This window comes from Pelodiscus sinensis, chromosome 5 (assembly GCF_049634645.1).
Source record: "Pelodiscus sinensis isolate JC-2024 chromosome 5, ASM4963464v1, whole genome shotgun sequence".
NCBI lineage: Eukaryota > Metazoa > Chordata > Testudines > Trionychidae > Pelodiscus > Pelodiscus sinensis.
Window position 1 is genome coordinate 119,164,436 of NC_134715.1, and position 25,608 is coordinate 119,190,043.

Sequence of the window (25,608 nt, forward strand, 5' to 3'; positions counted from 1 at the left end):
AGGAAGGGGGGCTAGGGAGGGGTAAGTGGAAGGAGGTGAGGGAGGAATGGGGTACGAGCCCCCGATGGGGAGGACTGGGCTGGCTCTGCGGGCTTCTGGGGGTGGAAGCTCTCCTGCAGCCCCCCAATTGCCCCTTCTCCCCAGATTGCAGCTTGCGGCAAGTGCAGCCGGTCTGATGGCCGAGTGCCATGATGTTCCCAGTGTGGGTACTCTGGGCAATCCAAGCCAGGACTGCTTTGCAAGCGGGGCACCCCTGAGAACTGTCTGTCCGGGGTGGGGGTCGGGTCCCTTTAAGCGCAGCCCTCGGCTAGTCTGAGGCAGCAGCTCCACGCTCTAAGTCCTCCTCTGATGCCCTGCCGGCACTGCTTCCGGCCAGCCTTAACCCCGGTTCAGGGTCCACTCTGTGTGGACATGCTAGTTTGAATTAGCAAAACGCTAATTTGAACTAGTTTTTTAGTTTGGATGTGTGAGTTCGAATTAGCTTAGTTCGAATTAACTAATTCGAACTAAGTTAGTTCGAATTAGCGCTGTAGTGTAGACATACCCATAGAGACCAGGATGAGCAGATTATCCCTACATCTTCCTATGCTGAGTTTGGTGCGTACATCTTCTTCTGAAGTACATGTCACAGGACACTGTCAGGGCACATCTCTATGGCAGCGTTATTTCAAAATTGCTCACGTTATTTCGAAATAAAGTGAGCGTCTACACAGCAAGCCCGTTATTTTGAAAAAATTTCCAAATGACGGGCGTCTTATTCCAATTTCGGTAAGCCTCCTTTTACAAGGAATAGTGCCTATTTTGAAATAGTTGGCTACGTCTACACTGGCACCCTTTACCGGAAATGCTTAAAACGGAACAGTTTTCCGTTATAAGTATTTCTGGAAAAAGCGCATCTACATTGGCAGGATGCTTTTCCGGAAAAGCACTTTTTCCGGAAAAGCGTCTGTGGCCAATGTAGACGCACTTTTCCAGAAAAAAGCCCCGATCATCATTTTCGCGATCGGGGCTTTTTTTGCGGAAAAGACTACTGTGCTGTCTACACTGGCACTTTTCCAGACCAGTTTTCCGGAAAAGGACTTTTGCCCGAATGGGAGCAGCGTAGTTTTTCCGGAAAAACACTGACAATTTTACAGTAGATCATCATTGCTTTTCCGGAAAAGCAAGTGGCCAGTGTAGACAGCTGGCAAGTTATTCCAGAAAAGTGGCTGCTTTTCCGGAATAAGTGGCCCAGTGTAGACACAGCCGTTGTGTGTAGACAGGGCAGGTGTGGTTATTTCAAAATAAGTGGCCTCCAGGGTTTCCCACATGTGCCGTGCTGGCCACTTTATCCACATTCATCAAAGCTCTATAGTTCTCTTCCTCTGCAGGCTTTAAAGGTGAACAGTGTGTGGCACACAGCAGGCCCAGCTCGCATCAGGCCACACAGCAGCACCCATATCTGCCTACCCGGTTGCCATGTCAGACCACAGCACTGATTCTGAGCCCCCACCAGCTGCAAGCAAAGCTGCAGGCAGCTCCCAAGCTCCTGCCCAGGGGCGGCGGAGGAGGGCCCCATTGTGGACAGGTGCGGAGATCTTGGATCTTATTGAGCTCTGGGGAGACAAGGCAAACCTCCAGGATCTCTGCTCCAGGCGCAGGAATGCCGACATCTGTGGCTGGATGGCTGAGAGCCTGGCCCAGAGGGAACACAGTCGCACCCAGGAGCGGGTGCGGGTGAAGGCGAAGGAGCTGAGGCAGGCCTACACTAAGGCCAAGGAGTGCAGCTCCCACTCGGAGGTGGCACTGCAGACGTGCCAATACTGTGACCAGCTCCACTGCATCCTCGGAGATGGGTCAGTCCCTTTCCCTTCCTGGTTGTGGAGGACTCTGGGTGAGAGATGCCTATTGTCACCCTCCAGGAGGGTAGGCCTTTGGCCAAGGAGGAGGAGGCCAGTGAAGCCACAATGCTTGCCATCATCCTTGGAGCCACAATGCTCCAGCTAGTGGCTCCATCACCATGTGGGCCCTGCTGAGCCTGGTATTAAACCATTCCTTTGTGGGGTCCGGGTGTCCAGTGTAAGGCTTCATCAGCCTTGGGAGCTGAGGACAGGAATGTCCACATCCTCGAACCTGATGGTGCGGTCGGGGAAAGAAGTGCTGGCGGGCATCTTCTGGAAGAGGCTGGAATTGTGGAAGATTCGGACATTGTGCGCCTTCCCCGAACACCGGATATTTATTTTCGTAAAGCAGCCATGGTGGTCCACAACAGCCTACTGGACCATGGAAAAGTGTCCCTTCTGCGTCATATAGTTGGATGCCTGGTGGTCAGGGGACCGGATGGGGGTGTGGGTGCCGTCAATGGCTCCCTGCAGCTGGGGAAGTCCATGTGGCCCCAGAGGAGAAGCTGCCACAGCAGGATGGTGTTGATGGCTCTCACCATCTGGAGAAGGAGATAAAGAGGGAATCACTGGGTTGCCAGAGCCCTTGGGAGGTTCGCGAGCCCAGCCCCCCTTCTCCCTTAACCCAGGACCAACCCCCAGCTTGCCCCAACCTCCAAAAGGGCTTTGTGAAGGCAGGACTGAAAAACCTCCCAGAGAGGGGGCTTCCATCACCACCATCCTCTCACCCTTTCCCTAGGGAACCGCATTCCAGCAGTTTCTCACCCTCCCAATAGCAAGTAAGAGAGACAAACCTTCATGACTTCAATCTCGGCCATCGATCTCCATGCTGAACTGGTCCCAACAGAATGGTACCTGTCCGGTGTGGCAAGCTTCCAAATAGCAATGGCGACCTGCTTCTGGAAGGGGATGGCAAGTCGCATGTGGGTGTCCCATCACCTGACGGCAGGGGCAAACCACTCACACAGCTCCATAAAATTCTGGAGCCACTGCTGGTTGATCCCACTGCTCCATGATGATCCAGTCCCACCAGTCGGAGCTGGTGTCCAGTTGCCTGAAGCGGTGGTGCACTGTGCACAGGGAACATGGAAGGGACTATGCTGCATGAGCACCTTGTGGACAGAGGTGAGGATGTGCCCCACAGGGAGCTGCAGGTCCAGATTCTGCAGTGCTACAAGGTCAGCCTGCAAAAACTGCACCAGGAGGTGCATCATGAGGTGCAGGAGCTGGTGACTGCTTTCTAGCATGTCTGGCTCCATGGCAGAAGTGCTGTGGTGTCCACAAGGGCAACCAAAGCAGACAGTGAGTGAAAAGGTTTTGCTGACCCTCAAGGAGAGAGGCAAAAGTCAGGAGCCTGAGACACAGCTGTTACTGCTATCCTGATGCCCTGCCTGAAGTACTTCTGGGGGGCTTTAAATGAGATCGAGGCTCCACTGCGTGTGGACGCTCTATTTTGAAATAGCTCAGCGCTATCTGAAAATAGCTTATACCAACATAAGCATTCATTGTAGACGTAGCTGCAGAGACAGGATATAGGATGTAGGATTAGACAGCCCTTGGCTCTGATTTAATCTGATTATTCTTAGGAAATTTAGATCAATCAAAACAGCATCCAGAAGACAAACATATTTCTCTCCCATTCTGCATCTCCCATTCCCAGCTCACCTCTCTTGCCCTGCATGAAGGGTGATATTCACACTGGGATAGAGGACCAACACAAAGGGGTTTTTTCCGACAGTGGTAAACTTCTTTCTATGGCCGTGTCCACACTCAGGGGTTTTTTCGGGAAAAGTAGCCTTTTCCCGAAAAAACTTCCCCTGCGTCCAGACTCAAGCCGCGTTCTTTCGAAATTATTTCGAAAGAACGCGGCTTTTCTTTCAATGGCGGTAAACCTCATTTCACGAGGAAGAACGCCTTCTTTCGAAAGCTCCTCTTTCGAAAGAAGGCGTTCTTCAATGTAAAGAGGCCGTCCTCGAAAGAGAGCATCCAGACTCACTGGATGCTTTCTTTCGAAAAAGCAAGCCGCTTTTTCGAAATTTCTCCGTGCAGTCTAGACGCTCTCTTTCGAAAGAGCCTCTTTCAAAAGAAGCCTGCAGTCTAGACATAGCCTATGAGGAAGAAGCCTTTTTCAAAAGAGCTCTTTTGGAAAACCGTGTGTGTGGACGGGGAAGATGGGTTTTTTTCAAAAGAAGAGGCCTCCAAGAGAAAGCACAGGTGCCCTGGTGGCCACTCCATCCATAGTAATGACAACTTAAATGCGAGATAGCATCCAATCTTTCGCTTAGGCAGTATGGATGCTGCCTTTCGGAAGAAGTTTTTCTGGAAGATCTCTTAGCCCTCTCATATTTGAATGTTTCAAGAAGAAATGAAACTTGGAAAATTTTTGCACAAAATGTAATGAAGAGAGTCACAACTCTTTCAGTCTCTCCATGTAAATACCTGATCCAAAGCCCATTAAATAGACTTTGGATGTGGCCCAAAAGCAACCGTAAGTGGGATCAACAGCAAATAGCAATAAGGTTAAAAAAAACCCTCCACAAAACCCAGATAAAATCTGATGGCTGAGATACACCAGTAATTTATAACAGATCACAGTCTTTGATCACTATACCATTCTCTTCAACACTTCAATACAGTTGCTGAAGCTCAGCCATGCAGGGGGTAATGTACGATTAAAGGAGGAAGATTTTCCTGGTCAGGAAAAGCAGCAAGATATATAAGTTTTCCCTCTCTCATTCTTTTTAGCTGAATGTGATGACAGTAAATATACCGAAATACATCAGCTTGTACGCATCTCTCCTCCTAAACATTTTTCCCATGAAGGGTGTGGCAAATGATGGACAATATGTGTTCATGTATTCCAGATGTTATCTAAAGGCAGTTTCACATATATGGTATGTCAAACAGGACTCTGGCCAAATTTAATGATACACACATATAAAATAGAGAGAGTAAAAACATTTTAACTATACAGATGTCTACATTAGAAATGGGCTTAACTCTTGATGCTTTTGCCCTCTAACAAAACAAAAACTCACCCAGATCCATCCTCCCCACAAATATTAGGGACATCCAGAGTCAAAGACTGCAGCTGGCCTTTCCTTCTAAAGGGGCAAATGTTCCCTCAATGCAAACACCACTAAACTCTGGGATTGAGAGCCTGAACTGAACTTCATGACTCTGTTTCATCTGTAGTGAAAATTTAGCAGCCCAAACACAAAACCAGTAATGAATTGGAGCAAACCTCTAGGAAAGCATAAGAAAGAACATAAGAACGGTTGTACTGGGTCAGACCAAAGGTCCATCTAGCTCAGTATCCTGTTTGCCGACAGTGGCCAATGCCAGATGCCTAGAGGGAATGAACACAACAGGTGACACCATTCCTATTCATCCTGGCTAATAAATATTGATGGCCCTATCCTCCATGAATGTATCTAGTTCTTTTTTGAACTCTGTTAAAGTCCCGGTCTTCACAACATCCTATGGCAAGGAGTTTCACACGTTGACTGTGCGCTGAGTGAAGAAAAACTTCCTTTTGTTTGTTTTAAACCTGCTATCTATTAATTTCATTTGGGGACCCCAAATGAAGAGACCCCAAATGTAGGAGAGACCACAAAGAAGGGGAGAAGTGTGTGTCAAAATTGCTCTATAAAAATGAAATAAAAACCAATTCAAAGAGAACTAGTGTGCACACACTTACAACTGCTAGGCCAAACACCTTATATCTACAACTAGATGCTCTGGAGTGTGTTACTGAATTCTGTACCATCAATATTCATCTGGGAGGGAAAGGATGAAGTGGGCAGTCTATAGAGGAATATATATTTCACAACAATAGATGCACTTTAAATACCAGGCTGACTTTTATGGAAGGATGATTGTATGATCAAGGCAGCCAGCAATAACTCAAGTTCAAGTTTTGGCTTCACCACAGATTTCCTGTGTAACCTTGGGCAAAGTCATAACCTCTCTGTGTTGCATTTCCACATTTCCCCCATCTCTAAAATGGGGATAACAGTATTTTGTAAGGTTTCTAAGATCATCTCTTCCTTTGTTCAGAATGGGGACCTGATTTCAGTCAGGGCTTCTCTGTGGTGCCATAATATAAACAATAATAGATGTACACAAGAAGTAGAACTACTTGGCATGATCCATTCTATACAGAAAAGAGCTTTTATCACAGGCATTTCTAGGGTGTCTATCATTCTGGTATCTAGGTGCTAAATCAAAATGTCAAGCCTCTTTTATGGACATCAATAGCTCTGTTTCATTAACAACCAGTCTAGGATAATCTAGCAGCATGGCAGCAGAGGCAGAATGAAGGTCTTGGCCTTTAAGCATTACAGAGATTAAGGACAAAACTATTTTTGAACATACCAAACTATGATAAATGGATTTAAGAAAGTGCAGGTCTTGACAGGGACTGCCAGTGTCTACAAAAAACCCTCCAGAATCACCTTGCTTCCCAGGTTGACTAATCTGCTAGCTCCATGGTGAATCAGAAAACATTAAAAACCACACTCGCTTACTGCAAAAACATGTGGTTTTTTTTGGTTAGACAGGTGAAATGTGTAATATCTGTCAACATTGTCTGCAAGCACTAGGTAGGAGGATTTTGAGACTGATTTGCATGGGGCTTATGGCTCAAATAATACTAATCTGCAAACAGCTGCTGGCAAGTTCTCTCTGATAAGGGGAAAAAAACAGCAACAAACCCAACAGGTAGAAAGAGCTTCAAGCAGAACAGAACTTGTATTGCATCAGGTCAAAACAAACTCCAGCATAATCCGCTGATGAGCCCTGACTTGATGCATCACCTGCAAATGAAGAATCTGGACTGTCATCATGTAGCTTTATGTAAAATGTGATCAGCCTTAATGCAGGGAGGGGAGGAGAGAAAAGCAAACAAACCAGTGCATTTTCAGTGATTTCAAACAGCCCTATCTAGCCCAAACCTCTCAGGAAGGAGTTTGCCACATTCATCATCTATCTTATCAGCGCTGTCTTGTACTAAATCTAGGCACAGCCTTTGTGAATGCCAGAGCACATGAACAATGGTGAAATCCACCAGGAGGATAAAAGCAAATAGTAAAGCATATGCTTCTATTGCTACCTTTTTAACAAAGTGTTGAGGCCAGGGATCTGAGGCTGGGCTGAGTGCCAGCGTTTTCTGCAATTTAATCGCACAGCCCTCAGATCAACAAACCTGATATGTTAGCCCTATGCCAGTGTCTCCCCCTTATCTCACATTCTTAATTCTTTAACCACTTCAAAACAAAATATCAGGGAGGAACACTTCAGAAAATGTGTTTTCTTTTGTCTCCAGAAAACACTGAGGAGAAGAAAAGCCCCTTTGTTTTGTGTTAGGAGGCTTTCAACATCTAAGTGCTCTCTTCTGTCCATTCACTTTCCCCAAAGTCTCACTGGGTGGAAGACAAATAGCCCTTTCCCCACAGAAAGATGAAAACCTGGGAGCCCTGGACTGGAGAATAGGACACTTAGGCAATGGGCAAAGCACCGTACAAAAAAACATTAAAGCAACCCCAAGGGGCTGAGCAAGGCCCAGAACAACAATGAAGCAGAGTTGGGATATAGAGCGATCTGATCTCCTTCAAAACCCTTCTTAAAGCTCCCTTTTGCCTTGATATCAACAAAAAACTTGACAACAGTTAGACCACTGGTGTGCTGAGACCTCTGCCTGCCAGGTTGGCCAATATTGTCTCAGTGTTTCCCTGTGCTCCCCACATTCTGTTCTCTCTTGTTTTATACTTAGATCTTTCAAGCTCCCTGCCTGCAGGCCGTCCCTGGCTGAATCAGTTATGTATGGGCAGTGGGTGACGGTAGGGCTGAGGGAGGAACGGCCACTAGCCCTGCCCCCTCTGCTCAGGTCCCACCCCCCAGCACCATGCGGAGGTAGGGTGGCCCTAGCCTTCCTTGCCCGCCCGCAGCACCAGGGAGGGAGGGCACTGGGGGTATGCCTACAGCAGGCATACTGGAAGCAAAGTGTGGGCAAGGCCATGCCTGGCAGTTTGGGAAAGCAACACCTTCCCCTACCTATGATACCCGCTGCCTGTGCAGTTATGCAATCTGTCCTGGGAGTCTCGGTGGGCCAGGGGAGGGCCTGTTCATTCCCATCCCCCAAACCCTGCCTCTTCCTGCCATTGCTCCACCCTGTCCCTGAGGGACATGGCCTCAGAGATTACTGGGGGGTCTGGCGTGGGGTGGCATTAGAAGTTGGGGCCCCCTGCACTTCCCCTGGTGGCAGGAGTCAAGGGGAAGTGAAGCACAGCTAAATGGGATGTGAGTCTTTCTGTTGCTGGGTGATCAGTCCCTACAGAACTAGGAACTCACATACCTTAGGCTAGTGCAAGCAAAAAATATATAAAGCACATTTAGTTTATGATGATTAGCCTAGTATTTTAAGCCTAAGCCATAGATGAGGGAAGGAACAAAACTTAAAAAAAATAAAAATCTATCAATGATACCATATCTGTTCCACCCTGGCTCACTACCCCTCTCTGGAGGGACCTGAGTCTGTTTTGACTAGACATGATCCCACATGCTACTAAGACAACCAACTGGGTCACTTCTTCTAACTCTGGGTCTCTTAGGGTACGTCTACGCTACAGAGGAAGATCAAAGCTGCTACTGTTGATATTGTAGTGAAGACACACTAAATCGAAGTGAGAGGGACATTCCGGTCGATCCTGGTAACTCTGCTTTCACAAGGAGTAAGGGAAGTTGAAGGAAGAGTGTTCTCCCTTCGACTTCCTGCAGTATAGACAGTACTATACTACTTCGACTTCAGCTACGCAATTAATGTAGTTGAAGTTGCGTATCTTAGTTTGACTTGGTCCCGTAGTATAGACACACTCCCGTGGGCAGCTTTGTGCTGGAATTGGTTCACACACACTTACTTAAACAGGTTCCCTCAGAGTTCCACCTTGTTGTGTGTTCTCAAAATCTCAATCCTACCCTTCCAGGATAAAGTGGCAGGCAAGCAAGGAACCAAGATTGTACACAGGAATTTTTTAACCAACACACTTTTAAGGTGGCACTAGAGAGTTATAGATCTTTGGGGAAAAACCAACCTAATCCCAAACATACCCCCTTTGGTCTGATCTCACCTTTCCTGAGAGGCCAAGGTTTGGTCAGCCCTTCCTGCCTTTTATCCTTAGCCTGGTCTTCAAGCATGTGATGTTGGCCTGTTTCTTTCCTCAGAGAAGCTTCAACCTTTTACAACGGCCACTCTCTCTACTCAGCCCTTGTGTTCCAGGGGGGAATTCCATGCTGCAGGCATTCCCACACCCTCCTCAGCTTCTGAGTAGTCATTCAAAGGAGAATGAGATTAGATAGCTAGTCATTCAAAGGCTTGCAGGAAAGTAGAGTGTGGTAGCACCTCCTGGCTTGAAGTGGTTTCTATCCTTTCCAGGGTGTGCAGCTTGGTTCAATGGCTCTCAGCAGCCCCACTACACAAATTGTTCTGCCACTGAGTGAATGGCCCAACCAGTAAAAAACTAATTGCTGCAGTAAGGAGACTCATGCAGTGTGGACAGGCCTTGTTTAGGGTTGCCAGGTGTCCGGTATTGATCCAGACAGTCCGGTATTTTCGCCTCCTGTCCAGTAAAAAATTTCAGAAAATACCGGACACCTGAAGTGTCTGGCATTTTCAAATTTTTTCCCGGCCAGGAAGAGAAAATACCAGACACCTGGCAACCCTAGTGCCCAGGCCTGAGCCTGGGCCCATCCCCCTGACCCCATGCTTACCTGGTTCTGCAGGAATGTTAAGTTCTGGCTTGAACAAAGAACACAAAATGGCTGCTGGCAAAAAGCCTAAAGACCAAGGGGAAGCAATGCCTTCCATGGGTCTTAGTGCTCAACCTCTCCCTGGTTCCTATCCCTGTTCTAACTCTGCACTCACTCTGAAAGGTGCCATGCTGTTTTAATGCTGTTTTATTATTTAATTTGTTTTTTTGTGATTAATAAGTCTCAGAGTCTTTTTTTTTTTGCTCAACAACTGTGGTCCCCCCCCCCTTTTTTTTCCTCAACAGAATTTTTTCCCTTTTTTGGGGGGGTAGGGTGGGGTTCAGGTATTTTTTGTTGAACCATCTGGCAACCGTAGCCTTGTTGGCTTTCATTGCTAGCCCTCTCTAAGGTGTCCCAAATCCCAGCATAAGGACAGGGTCTAGAACAGATGTGTCTTGTCAGAGCCAGGTTGGCTTTCCACACAAGTTGGATGCCTTAATCCATGGCTACTCAACATGCGGCCCACAACCTGTTTGTTTGTGGCCCACGGTGCAGTTTGGGTTTATGCAGGGCTCAACACATGGCCTACGGGTAGGATCCTTTGAACATGACCTCCATTGGGAACATGCTCCACAATGGTGATTCAATAAAATGGTCTTTTATTGATGTGTTAAATTCCTGGGCTGTCATTGCTTATTAAAAGTGCAGTCATATGGTGGAAATTGGGTAAATATTGCATTTTATTAATATCAGCAGAACTGACTTAAATGGGGCCTGCGTGTTGTGTAGTCTTGCCTTAATCTTTGTATTCATGCCTGCCAGTGTGAAAGAAGCTATTTGCATATATATTTGCATGTATATTACACCACACTTAAGTTGGGGCCCTCGGCATGTGCTGTGAGTATCATTGTGACCCTCAGGACTGCCAAAGTTGAGTAGTCCTGCCTTACTCCATTGTGAAGTTTACAATACAAAGTGACAGTCACAGTGAAGGTTGTAGTCAAAAATAACCTTCACAAAGCAGCATGGAGTTCCCACCTTGACAAAGACATACCTCTAGCCTGTCACAAACATAAGAGAGTCAAATAGAATTAATTGTTCTTAATAAGTCACTTGGTATCCAAATTTGTTTTCAGTCTAAACAAGGAGACCAAACTTTCTTAATACACCCATACATCCGCGGAAATAAAAAGAATAGTCATATTGTTTATTAAATACGCAAGCCAGCATGGTAGAAAAACAACTAAACTTTCCCTCTTATTATAATCCTTGTATTATATAGTGCTTCTGCCTCTGGCACCGGTGAGCCCATTTGGGGCGTCATTTGTAGTTGTTAAATCAAGAAAGGCTATCTTTCTAAAAGGTATGGACTAACTTTAAGGGTGCGTCTACACTGCACCCTTAGCTTGAAATAAGATACGCAATTTGCACTATGGGGATTCTTTTTTGATTCGACTCTTTTTTGAAAGGCGCCAAATTTCGAAATAGCCCATCTACATAGTGCACTATTTCAAAACTTGGCACTATTTCAAGACATCCCTTATCCCTCATGCAACGAGGTTTACAGGGATGCCGAAATAGCGCATCTGTTATATTTAGCAATAGGGGACGCATTCAAAAGACACGGGATTGCTATTTCGGGATCCCTCTGGTGTCCCGAAATAGCTTTGCAGTATAGATGTACCCTAAGTTACAGGTTTAATGCAGAAATTATTGGGTGAGTTTCTGTGGTCTGTGTTTTCCTGGAGGTCAGGCCTGAAGAACATAATGATTCTCTTTGGCCTCAGAATTGATGAATTACTGGAATACTATGACCCAGTTTGCATGTCCATGTTTCAAAATGGATTTTGAAAAAACTCAAGAGGGTGCTGAGAAGAGCCACAAGAATAATTTGAGGAGCAGAAATCATACCTTATAGTGAGGCACATGTCATTCTGAACACACAAACAGTTTTACTAAAAATTAAAAAAAATAAAAATTAAGAGAACGTACTCCACATGATGAACTTGTGTGTAATATTAAGTCCACCTGAAACATGTATGAGCATTTAGAAGAGTTCACCTGATTTTACTTTTTGTAATCTTTGAAAAAAGAGAGAGAAGTTATTCCCTTGTTAAAAAGTAGTGTTCAAAGTTTCATCTTAGAGAAAAAAATTTATGGCTGACTTACAAAAGCCCTAAAATACTGTGTTTATGCTGAATGGAATCGGCTTTCACTACAACAACACCAACAGCTCAACTTACAAGGTCTTTGTCTGGAAAGATATATATATTTATTTTACAAGATGGATAAAGTGCTGAGTTTCCAACTGTAGCAGTTGAGCATGTGCAGTAATTAATTTTTACTATTTTGTTATGATGTTTTTAATGTTTTGGACTCATAAGATAAAAACTGCTGTTATTGTGCGAATGGCAAAGAAATTCCTATGCCGTACAGTTGTGACTCTGAGGAAGCTGTTAGGGTGTACACTGCCCATGACTTTGTGTGAATAGATAGTACACTAAGCTTGTCTAAATCTTAATGGGTCCATTGACATGGTATCAAGGATGACCCCAGAGCAAATTCAAATTATATTAAAAAAATAACTTGAAGCTTGTAAAAAGCTAGTTTGACAGCACTGGAGAGGGCTCTGTTTACCTCCAAAACAGAGATTACGTGGACAGAGGCAGAGCAAACATAACCCCCAATGGTGAATGTGTTACACATTTCCCTCTGTACTGTTCCCAGAAGAGATGAGTTGTTACAGCCCCTGGCTGCAAAGCAGAAGCTCAGGCTGTAGCAGTTCATGCTTTTTACTCTGGAGGTTCCTAATTCAGTCTCTGATATGTGGGGTGAGAGGATAGCTCTCAGACTTCCCCAACAATGTCTTTCAAACCCTGCCCAGAGAAATCTTTTTAAGGGCCAAATTATATTATTCCATACCTGGTAAATCAAACCCACAGTGACTATACCTAAAGCAACAAAAGACCTGGGGTAAACTTGGTAGAAGCTTGCAATGTGGGGTGGCCACAAACAAAAAATATCCCCCAAACGAAAAGCCTTTTGCAAAATAATGCTAAAGAGCTGCCGTCCAGTAACAGCAAAAGTTGGTCTGGCATATATCTACCAAAGCAAAGAAATGAAGAGCACAGACTGTCCCTATATGCATGTTGAGTAGAGTTTCTGAACTAGAGCTAGGAGAATCCAGGAAATCTCCAGTTCTTCCTTTTGGCTCAGGCAAAATTTGCACGATCTCCCAAGGGAAGCAATGGAAAGGGCCTCTGTTCCCTATTACTGGGTCCTTTAGAAATAGACACATCAAAGACTTCAGTAATTAGTTTTAAACAGGTAGGGGGATGGATTAGATGCCTGCTGGTCAACTCCCCCAGTCATAAACAGATGGGTCAACTTCCCAAAGCAGTCAGGCTTAGCAGAGATTCTGAAGAAAGGCTTCCTAGGAGACGGAGAAGATGGATGGTCAGAGGAGGGAGATGGGCTTGTTGAGGTCATAAGCAGAGCTGGGTGAAGTTTTACAGATAAATAGTTTATTTGCTGAAGCATGAAGTTTTGGTCTCATCTGATGAAGTATGTTTTATCCAAGAAAGCTTATGGTAGAATATATCCGTTAGTTAGGCTATAAGGTGCCACAGGACTGCATGTTGTTTTTAAAGTTACAGACTAACACAGCTACCACTCTGAGACCCCAAACTGTATAGAAATGCAATGAATAGTTTTGGGCAAAACATTGTATTTCAAGATTTAAGTGCCATGCATAAAATAGCAGAGGGACAATGAGAGGAGGAAGGTGCCGCTTTATTTGTAATCATTAGGGCATTAATCCAGGATGCATGAGAATTAGGGATGTAATAATATAGTCAATTAACCGATTAATTGATAAGCAAAAACTTATAGATTAATGCTATAGACTACATGCATTTTTCTCCCCCCATCCTTGCCAGTAAATTTTTTAGCAGGCTGGCCAGCAGCCCATCTCAGTTCTGGCTCACGCTGGGTCCAGAACCTACTCCTGCTGCGGCTTAGCATTTAAAGTGTATTAGGAGGTAGGTGGGCAGGCAGCCTGGATCAGATCCGGCTCTCGCTGGGTCCAGGAGTTCAGACCTACCTTAGGTAAGGGCTGCCGCCACCCTGTCCGCTGCCTCTTTATCAGAGGCAGCAGCACTGGGCAACAGGCTGGTATTTAAACTGGCTCTCCTCGTGGACCAGCTCCTGCCTGACATCCTACACTACTGCCTCTGATACAGCAGCTGCTGGTCCCACCCCCAGGGACTGTAGAATAGTTGACTAAGCAATAAGAATTCATGAGGATACTCGACTATTCAATTAACCGATATTTAACATCCCTAATGAGATCCAGGTTCAATTCCCCCCTTGGCCTGAAGTGGAAAAGGAATTTTAACACAGATCTCTCTCTAGAGCAGGGTTTCCCAACCTTTGGGTCACCATTACATTTCAAAAGGGTTGCCAGGTGTCTCCCTTGGTGGCTCTTACGGAGCCATTCACACATTTTTTGAATTGCCCTGAAGTCTTCCTGAATTGTCAAAATGGGTCCCCATCTGGAAAAGGTTGGGAACCGCTTCTCTAGAGCCCATTGACCGTGAATTTCCACAGTGACTGACAATGAATAGTCACTGGCCCAAAGACAATGAGAATGACTAAAGACTTATGGTTGGGCTATTTCCCTAGGATGTTGCAGACCCAAGTTAAAGTCCATGCTCCAATGACTATACAAAGTGGAATAACTTATATAGGAGAGACCCCACCCAGATTATACCATAGCCCAGTGCTTAGAAAACTCTCTTGAGAAGAGGAAAAACTGTGTAAATCCCTTTACCATATCTGGCAAAGGAGGGAATCATAGAACTGGAAGGAACTTCATGATTTCATCCAGTCCATTTCCCTGCAGTCATGGTCAGGACTAAGCACCATCTAGATCATGGGTTTCCAAACTTGGAGGGAAGCCTACCTGGGGGGGGGGGGGGCATGAAGAAATTCCAGGGGGGATACGAGGCAACTCAGCCCTCTCCCTCCCCCCCAAGTTTTGCTGCTATTTTTGTTTTTCGGACCCGGTCAGTTCCTTTGTTTTTGCTCAACAAGTTTCGCTGCTATGGGAGTGGGAGTGGGAGGAGCGTGAGGGCTTCTCAAAAATAAAAAAGGGGGCATGATGCCAAAAAGCTTGGGAACCACTGATCTAGACCATCCCAGACAGGTGTCTGTCTAACCTGCTTTTAAAAATTGCCAGTGATGGAGATTCCACAACCTCCCCAGGCATTTTATTCTATTGCTTAACCCCTTGACAGTAGGGAATTTTTTCCTAATGTCCAACCTAAACCTCCCTTCCTGCAATTTAAGCCCATTTGCTTCTTGTTCTATCATCAGAGGTTAAGGAGAATATTTTTTCTCCCTTCTCCTTTTATAGGGTTACCATATTTGAACTTTCAAAAAGGAGGACACTCCTGAAAGGGAAGGTATCTGTATCAGTATCTACCAACTCACGTTGTATTAATGTAGATAGTATATAACACATTAATACAACGTGAGTTGGTAGATACTGATACAGATACCCTCCCTCTAAGGAGTGTCCTCTTTTTTGAAAGTTCAAATATGGTAACCCTACCCTTGTTACAACCATTAAGTATTTAAAAGCTGTTATGTTCCCTCTGTCTTCTCTTTGCTAGACTAAACAAATCCAATTCTTTCAATCTGCCCTCATAGGTCATGTTTTCTAGACCTTTAGTCATTCTTGTTTCTCTTCTCTGGATCTTGTTGCTCTTCTCAGTTTCTCCCCATCTTTCCTGAAATGTGGTGCCTAGAATTGGACACAGGACTCCAGATGAGGCCTAATCTGCACAGAGTAAAGCTGAAGAATTACTTCTCGTGACTTGCTTAAAACACTCCTGTTAATACGTCGCAGAATTATTTTAGCTTTTTTTTAAACAGTGACTCATATTTAGTTTGTGGTCCAGTAAGACTCCTAGATCTCTTTCTGCAGTACTCCTTCCTAGAGGGTCATTTCCCATTTTGTATGTGTGAAATGGATTGTTCTTTCCTAGGTGGAGTACTTTGTATTAGTCCTTGTTGAATTACATTCTATTTATCTCAGACTATTTCTCCAGTTTGAATTGAATTTGGGTCTCTCCCATATCATCAAGCGAATGTCCTAACTCATGGGCTAATAATTATAAGGAAAGTTCCTCCTCCTTCAGCCACTTAGTCAATCTAGCCTTTTAATTTCTGGAAACAAAGAGTTTTGAGCTGAACAATGTGTTTAATTTGATCCAACATGGACTTTTTCAATTTGCCAATTTTTTTAAATGATCTTTGGTTTGGTTCCACCCAAACTAATTTATTTTTAAAATGTTTGAGAACTACGAGTGAACAATTTACCTAGCTCTGTTCATAAGCTCCTCTGGGCTAGGGGCTGTGTCTAGACTGCATCCCTCTGCCAAGAGAGGGATGCAAATTAAGCACTTAGGAAATGCAAATGAGCCCAGGATTTAAATATCCCAAGCTTTATTTGCATACTCATGTTCTGTCGCTGTGCCGATCGGGCTCAGTGTCAAAAGTGAAAGTACAGTTTAGCCGCGGCTCTGCCGACAGCGGGGAGCTTTTTTGGCAGCTCCTGTACTCCTCAAAAAATGAGGCTACACTTTACTTTCACTTTTGACACTGAGCCCGATCGGCACAGCGACGGAACGTGAGTATGCAAATGAAGCCCGGGATATTTAAATCCCAGGCTCATTTGCACTTCTGAAGTGTTTGATTTGCATTCCTCTCTCGGCAGAGGGATGCAGTCTAGACGTAGTCTAATGTTGTAGCTGCTCACCTAGCAGTGCATGCATGCACAGTGGATCTATATTGTACTGCACTTGACTTTTGGGACAAAACCAATTCTCACTGAAGTCATCTGAAAGGCTCCCATTGACTTTATTGGGATAAGGATCAGGGCCATAGGGAAGTGTTGTACTGCAATATAAGAATGGCCGGACTGGGTCAGACCAAAGGTCCATCTAGCCCAGTAGCCTGGCTGCCGACAGTGGCCAGCACCAAGTGCTCCAGAAGGGGTGGACCAAAGACAATGATCAAGCGATTTGTCTCGTGCCATCCATCGCCAGCCTCTAACAAACAGAGGCCAGGGACACCATTCCTACCCCCTGGCTAATAGCCTTTTATGGACCTAACCTCCATGAATTTATCTAGCTTCTCTTTAAACTCTGTTATAGTTCTAGCCTTCACAGCCTCCTCTGGCAAGGAGTTCCACAGGTTGACTATGCGCTGTGTGAAGAAGAAATTTTGCTTATTAGTTTTAAACCTGCTACCCATTAATTTCATTTGGTGTCCTCTAGCCCTTATATTATTGGAACTAATGAATAACTTTTCTTTATTCACCCTCTACACACCACTCATGATTTTATATACTTCTATCATATCCCCCCTCAGTCTCCTCTTTTCCAAACTGAAAAGTCCCAGTCGCTTTAGCCTCTCTTCATATGGGACCCGCTCCAAACTCCTAATAGTTTTAGTTGCCCTTTTCTGAACCCTTTCCAAGGCCAAAATATCTTTTTTGAGGTGAAGAGACCACATCGGTACACAGTACTCAAGATGTGGGCATACCATAGTTTCATACAGGGGCAGTAAGATATTCTGTGTTTTATTTTCTCTCTCTTTCTTAATAATTCCTAACATTCTATATGCCATTTTCAAGCTGCCATTCAAAACGGTTTTCAATCTAAGCTAATATTTCATGTCAAGTAAAACTGCCAGTTCTCCATCAGGACAAGGCCAAGCCTACCATCAAATGGCAAATGGTTTGGTGCCCTGATTAATCAGATGTGGATGTGTTTCTTGGTTTCTTCTCTTTCCTATAACTCAAAGGGTTGAAAGAATTTCCCTCAAGTTTTTTTTTTTAAAACACACACACACACACACACACACACACACTCTCTCTCTCTCTCTCTCTCTCTCTCTCTTTCTCTCCTTTGGGGTAGAGATGAAGTAAGGAAATATTCAACTCAGGTAGTCAAGATTTTTGGAGAGCTACAAGTAAATAAATATAGATGGAAACTGCTTGTAACCTTGGGTCAGATCCTCATCTGGGAGAAATATGCACAGTTCCAATGGAGAAACACAGACTGACATCAGCCGATGTTCTGGTATCTGCATTCCAGGAACTGCTGGAATCCAGTCCTAGGGACTCGCATTGCTTAAAAGTTCTGATTGTGATCGGTTTTAAGAGGGGGATCACCGTTCACTGTGCATCCTACAAGGGCCTGGAGTCTGGCCACATTCAGATGGGTGTAAATTGGGAGGAATTTAAATGATGTAAATGAGGCATCAGATATGCAGTGCTGTGAAACTGCTGAGAGTTTAGAATCAGGCCTTCTTTACTTTTATCATAAGAACAGAAGTGAATGCTGGAGTCTTTTTTTTCTCCCTTCCCCCATACTAAATTTCCTCTGATTCTTTGATCCTTTTTGTTGTTTATTTTAGATTTGGTTGCTGCAAAAAGGAAGAGATTTAAAAGCTTATAACATTTTCAAGCCTGTTTTACTTTGTAACTCAGATTCTGGTCTCACTTAACCTGGTGTAAATATGGAGTAACCGCCTTCCAGTCAATGGAGTTATTCTGTAAACAGAGAAGCAAATCTGGCCCTGTGTGTTTTGTTTGGAAGCAGTAGCAGAGCTATACAGCAGTCATCATACCCATTTGCTCAATGAAAACCCTCTTTCTTGCTTACGAACTAATCACAGGCTTCTTTCACAAGTAATTGCTTCTAAAACGTACAGTATCGGCTTTCTAATTAGAAGGTGAACTACGGCAGTAATTTTATATCCTGGCTCCATTTGGCTTTGATTGCATCAGCAGCAGGTAACGAGGGTGGATGAACAACATTTCACTGTTTGGTAAAATAATTAATGTCATAGCTGAACATTTCAAGTAATCCTTTCAGTGCTGCTGAAAACACGTGGGCCTCTGGGTCCTACCCATTCATAATCAAACTCTCTTACATAGTAGTCTCTCATACAAACGGTGCCTGCAGACAGTGAGCAAATTAAATAAAATTCTATAATAAATAGCAGCAGAAGAGAGGGATGAAAAGGAAGAAAAAGGTATTTTTTTAGTGATAGAAATGTAGCCATGTTAGTCTGGTGTAGCTGAAACAAAAAACAGGACTATGTAGCACTTTAAAGACTAACAAGATGGTTTATTAGGTGATGAGCTTTCGTGGGCCAGACCCACTTCCTCAGATGGAATAGTGGAAGAAAATTGGCACAACCATATATACCAAAGGATACCATCAAAAAAATGAACACATATGAAAAGGACAAATCAAATTTCAAGTGCTACATAGTCCTGTTTTTTGTATGTTTTCAGGTGGGAGCTGAAAGTGGATGACTATCAGCCCCTAGCTTCCAGTCCTTTGCACAGCTCTGGTACCACAAGGGTCTGTAAAACTGCCCTACCAGATAGCTGAGCTTACCCCTGAGATAGAGAAATTTTGTAGATCTAGCATAGCTGGGATTTGTCACGGATGCTGTATTATTTCTGTTCCCAAGGGGAGCATCAGGGATATGAGGGATGTCTAGAAAATCCCAGCATCTTGGCAGTGCCCTGAGCTGTACCTGAAGTTGAAGACTGAGGCCAGAGAATCAATGAGGTGGAAAGTAACCAGCAGAGTAGAAAGTAAGTGAGTGCGCCCTGGTGTGCGCTCCAGCAAGAGCTGCCTGAGCTGCAGAAAAAGCTATCCAGCAGGGAGCTATTTAAAGAGCTGGCAGGGACGCGGGTTGCAATAGGACAGTACCTGTAAGAAATTGTAAGTTACTTTCACCCCTGACCAGAGAATTATTCCAGACATCAGAAACTGCAGAGGTGAAGTCTCTGACACTAGGCTAAAGGACACAGTGGAGCTCAGTGCTAGATGATTGGAGAGGGTCAAAATAGGAGCACAGAGGAACAAGGTCTATAGCAGGCGTGAGGAAGCTCAGGCCCAGGGGCTGGATGTGGCCCCTGGCTTGCCTGGATCCAGGCCCCTGGGCTCGGGGCTCCTCCCAGCATTAGGGAGCCCACGCTGGTGCTCCAGCCCAGGGTCGGCCCTACCGTGAGGCAAACTGAGGCAGCCGTCTCAGGTGCCAGATTGTGGGGGGGCTCCACTAGGACCCAAGTGTAGAAAATTGTGTCTGCTACTGGGGTATATGTATTCTCTCTGCGCTAGATCCACTGAGATGGTGAGTGCTGTGCTGGAGGAAAAAGGGCACGAGACCTTTCAAAGTTTTGGCCCAAGTGAGGGGGAATGGGGGCGTCATTTGAGCTCCCTGCCTCAGGTGCCAAAATGTTGAGGGCCGGCCCTGCTCCAGCTCCCACCCCATTGTCTCCCCTTGAGGTTAAGGCACGCAAAATCTACTAGCCAAGGCCCCCCAAAGCTCTGGTGTGCAAGGGAAACATCTTTCTCCTTCTCAGTCAGGGGCCACGTCAGTGAGGGTTTTTTTGTTTGATTGGGATTTTTTGCTTCTCATTTGTGTGCAGCTTCGGGCTAATTTTTCTGTGGGTCAGCAGCCCAGGACCCAAAAAAGGTTCCCCACTCCTGGTCTATGGTGTAAGCCAGGGCAAGTCCACGGAGGGTTTTATTAATGGGCCCGAATTCTGCTCAGTTATACTAATGTAAATCTGGAGCAATTCCAAATGAAGGAATGGATTCTGTTCCTGATTTGCTCTCCATCATCCAGTGTGACCTTGGACAAATCACGTGATCTCGCTGTGCTACATATATAGAATGGGAGATACAAATTCCTACCTCATCTGGATCCATTCATTGTTTGTGAGGCATTCAGATACCATAGTCATGGAGTATCCAGGTAGATACAACACCACTTGGATAATAAATATTCACAACAAGCAGCTTGCAGGCAGACCATATGCTGAATTTGTCCACGTGAGACATTCACTGGACAGTTCGGGAGAGAGAACAAATTTACACAATCTGTAGGCAATTCACAGATAATTAACACACAGAGGAAAAGGCTGAACTTCCCCAAGTAAATTGTTTGCTGCCAACTGCTCACCCAGTTCTAATCCCAATACAAGGCGACTTTCATATTGCATTCATAAGGCCATAAGCCTTGCTCAATGTCTGTCAGCACAAGGGATTTCTGTCTGTGAACAAAAGTCTTTACACATTCTGGCTCAGAATGTGTGCACTGTCCTTTCAAAGCCAAGAAAATCTCTCGCCTGGTGCCAGGATGCATTTCCAAAGTCACTGCGTAGTCTCTCCCCAGCCAAGCTGTACTAAGCTCCTGAACTGCACTTGAGTTGTAAAGAAAGTTGCTTTAGGGGGGGAATAAAGAAAAGTTTTACTTGCACTGGGCCCCAACTATGCCAGCTCCACTCATGGGGCAAGTCTACACTACAAGGAGGATCGAAGCTGCCGCGGTCGATTTTCCGGGATTCAATTTAGCAACTGTAGTGTACACTATACAAAGAAGGTTAGTGTCATTACCACATTCTACAGCATTCTACAGCAAAACTGAGGCACAGAGGGGTGAAACAACTTATCCAAGGTCACTTAGGAGGCCAGTGGCAGAAGCAGAACTAGAAATGAGGTCTCTTGAGTCCAATCCAATGCTCTAGCCACTAAGTCTCATATTAGTACATCTATATCTCATAGTGTGCTAGTATGAGGGGAGTATTTATACCCTGCTAAAATTATACTGTTCTAACATCTCATCATGTCACTTTATTATTAACAGCTAATAAAGTGTAACTTGCCGGTTCTAAGTTGTGTGTAAACACAGTAACTGTGGCAGCACTTTTTTGTTTTTGCTTTAGTGTTATATGCTGCAAAGTAAAACGATCATCTGCTGGTGGTGGAGCAGTCTGTGTAAAGGAGTTTGGTGGCATTACACTAGCTCCCAGGGAGAATGGCCGCTTAATTTGGGCAGATGTATTGGTGGTCTCAATAGACAGAGAAGTCAAGGATTAAATTGGATATGGGGCTAGATCAGAACTCTCCTGGATCTATACATGGACAGGATCCTCTGTGTATAGCTGCAGTGTGAAAGAGATTATTGCTTAGCTGCTTGTGCTGCACCACCCACCCTATGGGGTAAGAGACCCATTCATGGGAAGGGGAAGGCAGTGGGGCAGAGGGGAATAAGGTTGGCTGAAAGCAGAGCCAGGCCAGACACACATTTCCCTCATCAGCCCCATACTTGATCTGAATTAGCCTTCTCAGGGCACGACCTCCATGCTGTGCAATCCTTCCTCAGGTGGAGCAGGCAGTGGAGTCCTGGGGAGCAAGCTCCATGCGATCCGCATTGCCAGAAGCTGGAGGGATATAAAGTGCCCCTAAATGGAAGAGGAGGTCAAAGGTTTTTGTGCAGGTGGCCCTGTCCTCCACTAGATCAAGTGGGCTTTAAGGATTCTGTAGGGATCTTAGGGATTATCTGGGCCCAGTGGGTCTACACTGGCATGAATTTCCGAAAATGCTTTTAACGGAAAAGTTTTCTGTTAAAAGCGTTTTCGGAAAAGCGCGTCTAGATTGGCAGGATGCTTTTCCGCAAAAACACTTTTTGCGGAAAAGCGTCCGTGGCCAATCTAGACGCGGTTTTCCGCAAAAAAGCCCTGATCACCATTTTCGCGATTGGGGCTTTTTTTCAGAAAACACTACTATGCTGTCTACACTGGCCCTTTTGCACAAAAGTCTTTTGGAAAAAGACTTTTGCCCGAACGGGAGCAGCATAGTATTTCCGGAAAAGCACTGATGATTTTACATTAGATCGTCAGTGCTTTTCCGGAAATTCAAGCGGCCAGTGTAGACAGCTGGCAAGTTTGATTTTGCGGAAAAACTTGCCAGTCTAGACACAGCCATTGTGTGTGGGAAGAAAGCCCACCTCCACAATGGAGTGATTTGAAATAAAATATAGGAAAGGAAATTGAGAGAGTTTTCCTCCTCCACTCATCACCTCTCATAGGATTTTCCTGAGGTGAGGGTGATCTAACCACTAAAAGTCATTTCTCCTTCCAAGAGACCCTTCTGTTTGGGGTCTGTTTGGGCTTATTAGTACAGAGGAGCAGGGGAACCTACCCTCCTGTTGCTTATTCTGTGGATACAGAGGCAAATTTAGTGCCCACATTGTTCACCTGTCACTGTCCATGACTGCCAGACTCACTGAAGGGAACTCCCTATCCCTCATCTACTCTGAAACCCAGGAAATAATAAGTATTGAAGTCTTTCGTATGGAGAACGCTGTTACCTCCTCACAGAAGTCACATCTGAGAGCATAGGTGCCAGCCATGTTTCATAATTCACTGTCCTTAAAGAATTCGGTCATATACCAAGGATGAAAACTCTAGGGGCATGTCTACATGAAACTATTTTGAAATAACTAGAATCAGTTTAATAACTCCCAAAATAACAAAATCAAAATAGTGTGTCTGCACTATGGGAGAGCCTCGAAATAGTCTGAGGCAGACTCCGTTATTGTGGACGCGCTACCTTGACTTAGAGCACCAGGAAGCACTGGGGAGTAATTACTTCAAATTACTCTGGGAAGTAGTTATTTCAAAATAGCAGTAGAGGAGCATCCACATGAATGCTATTTTGAAATAATTTCAAAATTAGTGTTATTCCCCGAGGAAAGCAGGAGTACAGATTTCAAAATAACCAGCTTGCTATTTCAAAATAATGGGCTTGGTAGTGTGGACATTCTGCTTATTATTTCAAAATAAGGGGGGTTATTTCAAAATAACTCCCTAGTGTAGACCAGGGCTAAGAAGTCTCTGAGGTATGATGTGCATGGGATCTAAGTAGGAAAATGCTATGAAAAGGTCTTCAATGTTTAAAATGAAGAAGCCTAAATGAAACCATTTGTGTACAAATATAACTACAAGGTAGTGAAACAGCATCTCTAATGAGGTTTTTCATTGGGGATATTTATAAAGTAATTATTAAAGAGGTAGCCACTGTTACTGCTATACTGGTCCCCACCTTTCTTCCCTAGATTCAGACCATAATTCAGTTGTTTACACCACACTGAAATTGCCATGCAAGGCTATGTGAAGAATTAAAATCAGTTTTATGATAATTTAATATTTCTTATTTTTTCTTCATTCAAAAAGATTAGAACAGTCCTTATATGTCCTCAATTGCTTATTCTCTTCTGCCTACCCACTATCACTTCAAATTAGCCACTGAGATTTTATTTTAAATGTATAGAAGTGTTAGTCACCAAGGTATGAGTTTCTTTGCCTGCCCTCTATGCTGTGTCTGAGAAATGCATTTGCTCTAATTATCGAAACTGTTTGCCCTGAAATGTTCAGCCCTCTTTGGAACACTCAGGGTGTGTCTACATTGCATTCCTCTTTCAAGAGAGGAAGACAAATGCAGACAAGCAAAACTGCAAATGAAGCACAGATTTGAATTTCCCATGTTTCATTTGCGATAATCACGGACGGCCGCTTTTCCAAAATAGCGTACTTTGAGAAAACAAACACAGTCCACGCGGGGTTAGTTCAAGAAAAAACCCTTCCTTCGAAATAACCCTTCAACCTCATTTGGACTGTGTTTTTTTTCTCAACATATGCTATTTTGGAAAAGCGGCCGTCCGCGATTATGCAAATGAAGCATGGGAAATTCAAATCCGCGCTTCATTTGCAATTTTGCGTGTCTGCATTTGCATTCCTCTCTTGAAAGAAGAATGCAATGTAAACATACCCTCCAAGAAGTAACAAGGATTGCTGTTCCTTTAAGAGACAAAAAAGTAGAGTATTATATTAACTGGAGTTAACAAGAACTTCAATTCATCACAGCACTGGGATGATTTAGGTTAAAAATAAAACAAGTTTATTAACAAAAAGAAGTGCTATGTGAGCTCAAGTAGAAGGGAGAAAGCAAAATATCTGAAAATGTCTGAAAACAAAAGTAAAATACCCTTTCTAGACTTAATGAGCTACCTTTTTGGGGCCAAGTGTATTTTTTACCATTTTTTCTTCTTTCCAGCCTTTGATTACTTTCTCTGTATCAGGAATTTCTATACAAATACAAGCTGCTCGTTTCCTTTGTCTTCGTAGGTGAAAAATAAGCTATGTGTACTCTACCTCTCTCTTCATAACCCAGTAAACCTTTAAAAAGTTTCTCTCTCAGAGACCATTGACTGTGCCTCAAGAAGCAGGAGTGATCTTTTGTTTTTCTTCTCTTCCTGGGAATTTCCTACTTTGCTGCAGATTAGGGATGTGAATGTTTAACTGGTTAGCCTCATCCATAATAGGTGAGGCTTACCAATTACCCTTAACCAGTGGGGGCTGGAACAGTCCAGTCCACAGCAGGCCTGGGGCACTCCAACCCAGCTGCAGTGGCTCCCCTGCTCATCCCATTTAATTAGTTAACTAATTCAAGTGGTTAACTAAATAAACAAGATTTTACATCCCTACTACAGATTTGTATGTAAATGGGACTAACAGTAGTTTGATTCCACATTGCTTTTAATTTATATTTGGGCCAGGTAGATGGCTCTTTTCCCTGGGGAAAAATCTTTTTCTCCTTGTGTTTGGTCACAGACTTTGAAGCATTATATCAGTAAGTATCCATAATTCTTGATATTGTATTAATGTATGCATTTCACAATGATATTAATCATCTGTCTCTCAGACTTTCATAAAAATGTTACTCAATAAATTTTTGTAATGCAATAATATTGTAGACAATCATTTGATTTAATTGAGTCTCCTTAGTGGTTCCAACCCCTGCAAGAGGCTCTCCCCACTGCCACTCACTGGGTAGATGGCTTTGTTCACCTTTTATGTAAGTGTACCTCTATTGTCTCTTCTTGACAAATAGACGGGTTAGACAAATACCCACTGGGATTGGCTTATGCAGTCCTTGCCAAACGGTAAGTAACACAAATGGTAACACACATCCATAATTCATGCACACTCCATGCAAACCTCACACAAGAATACTTATGAGCATTGAATTGTTAGTGCTATATT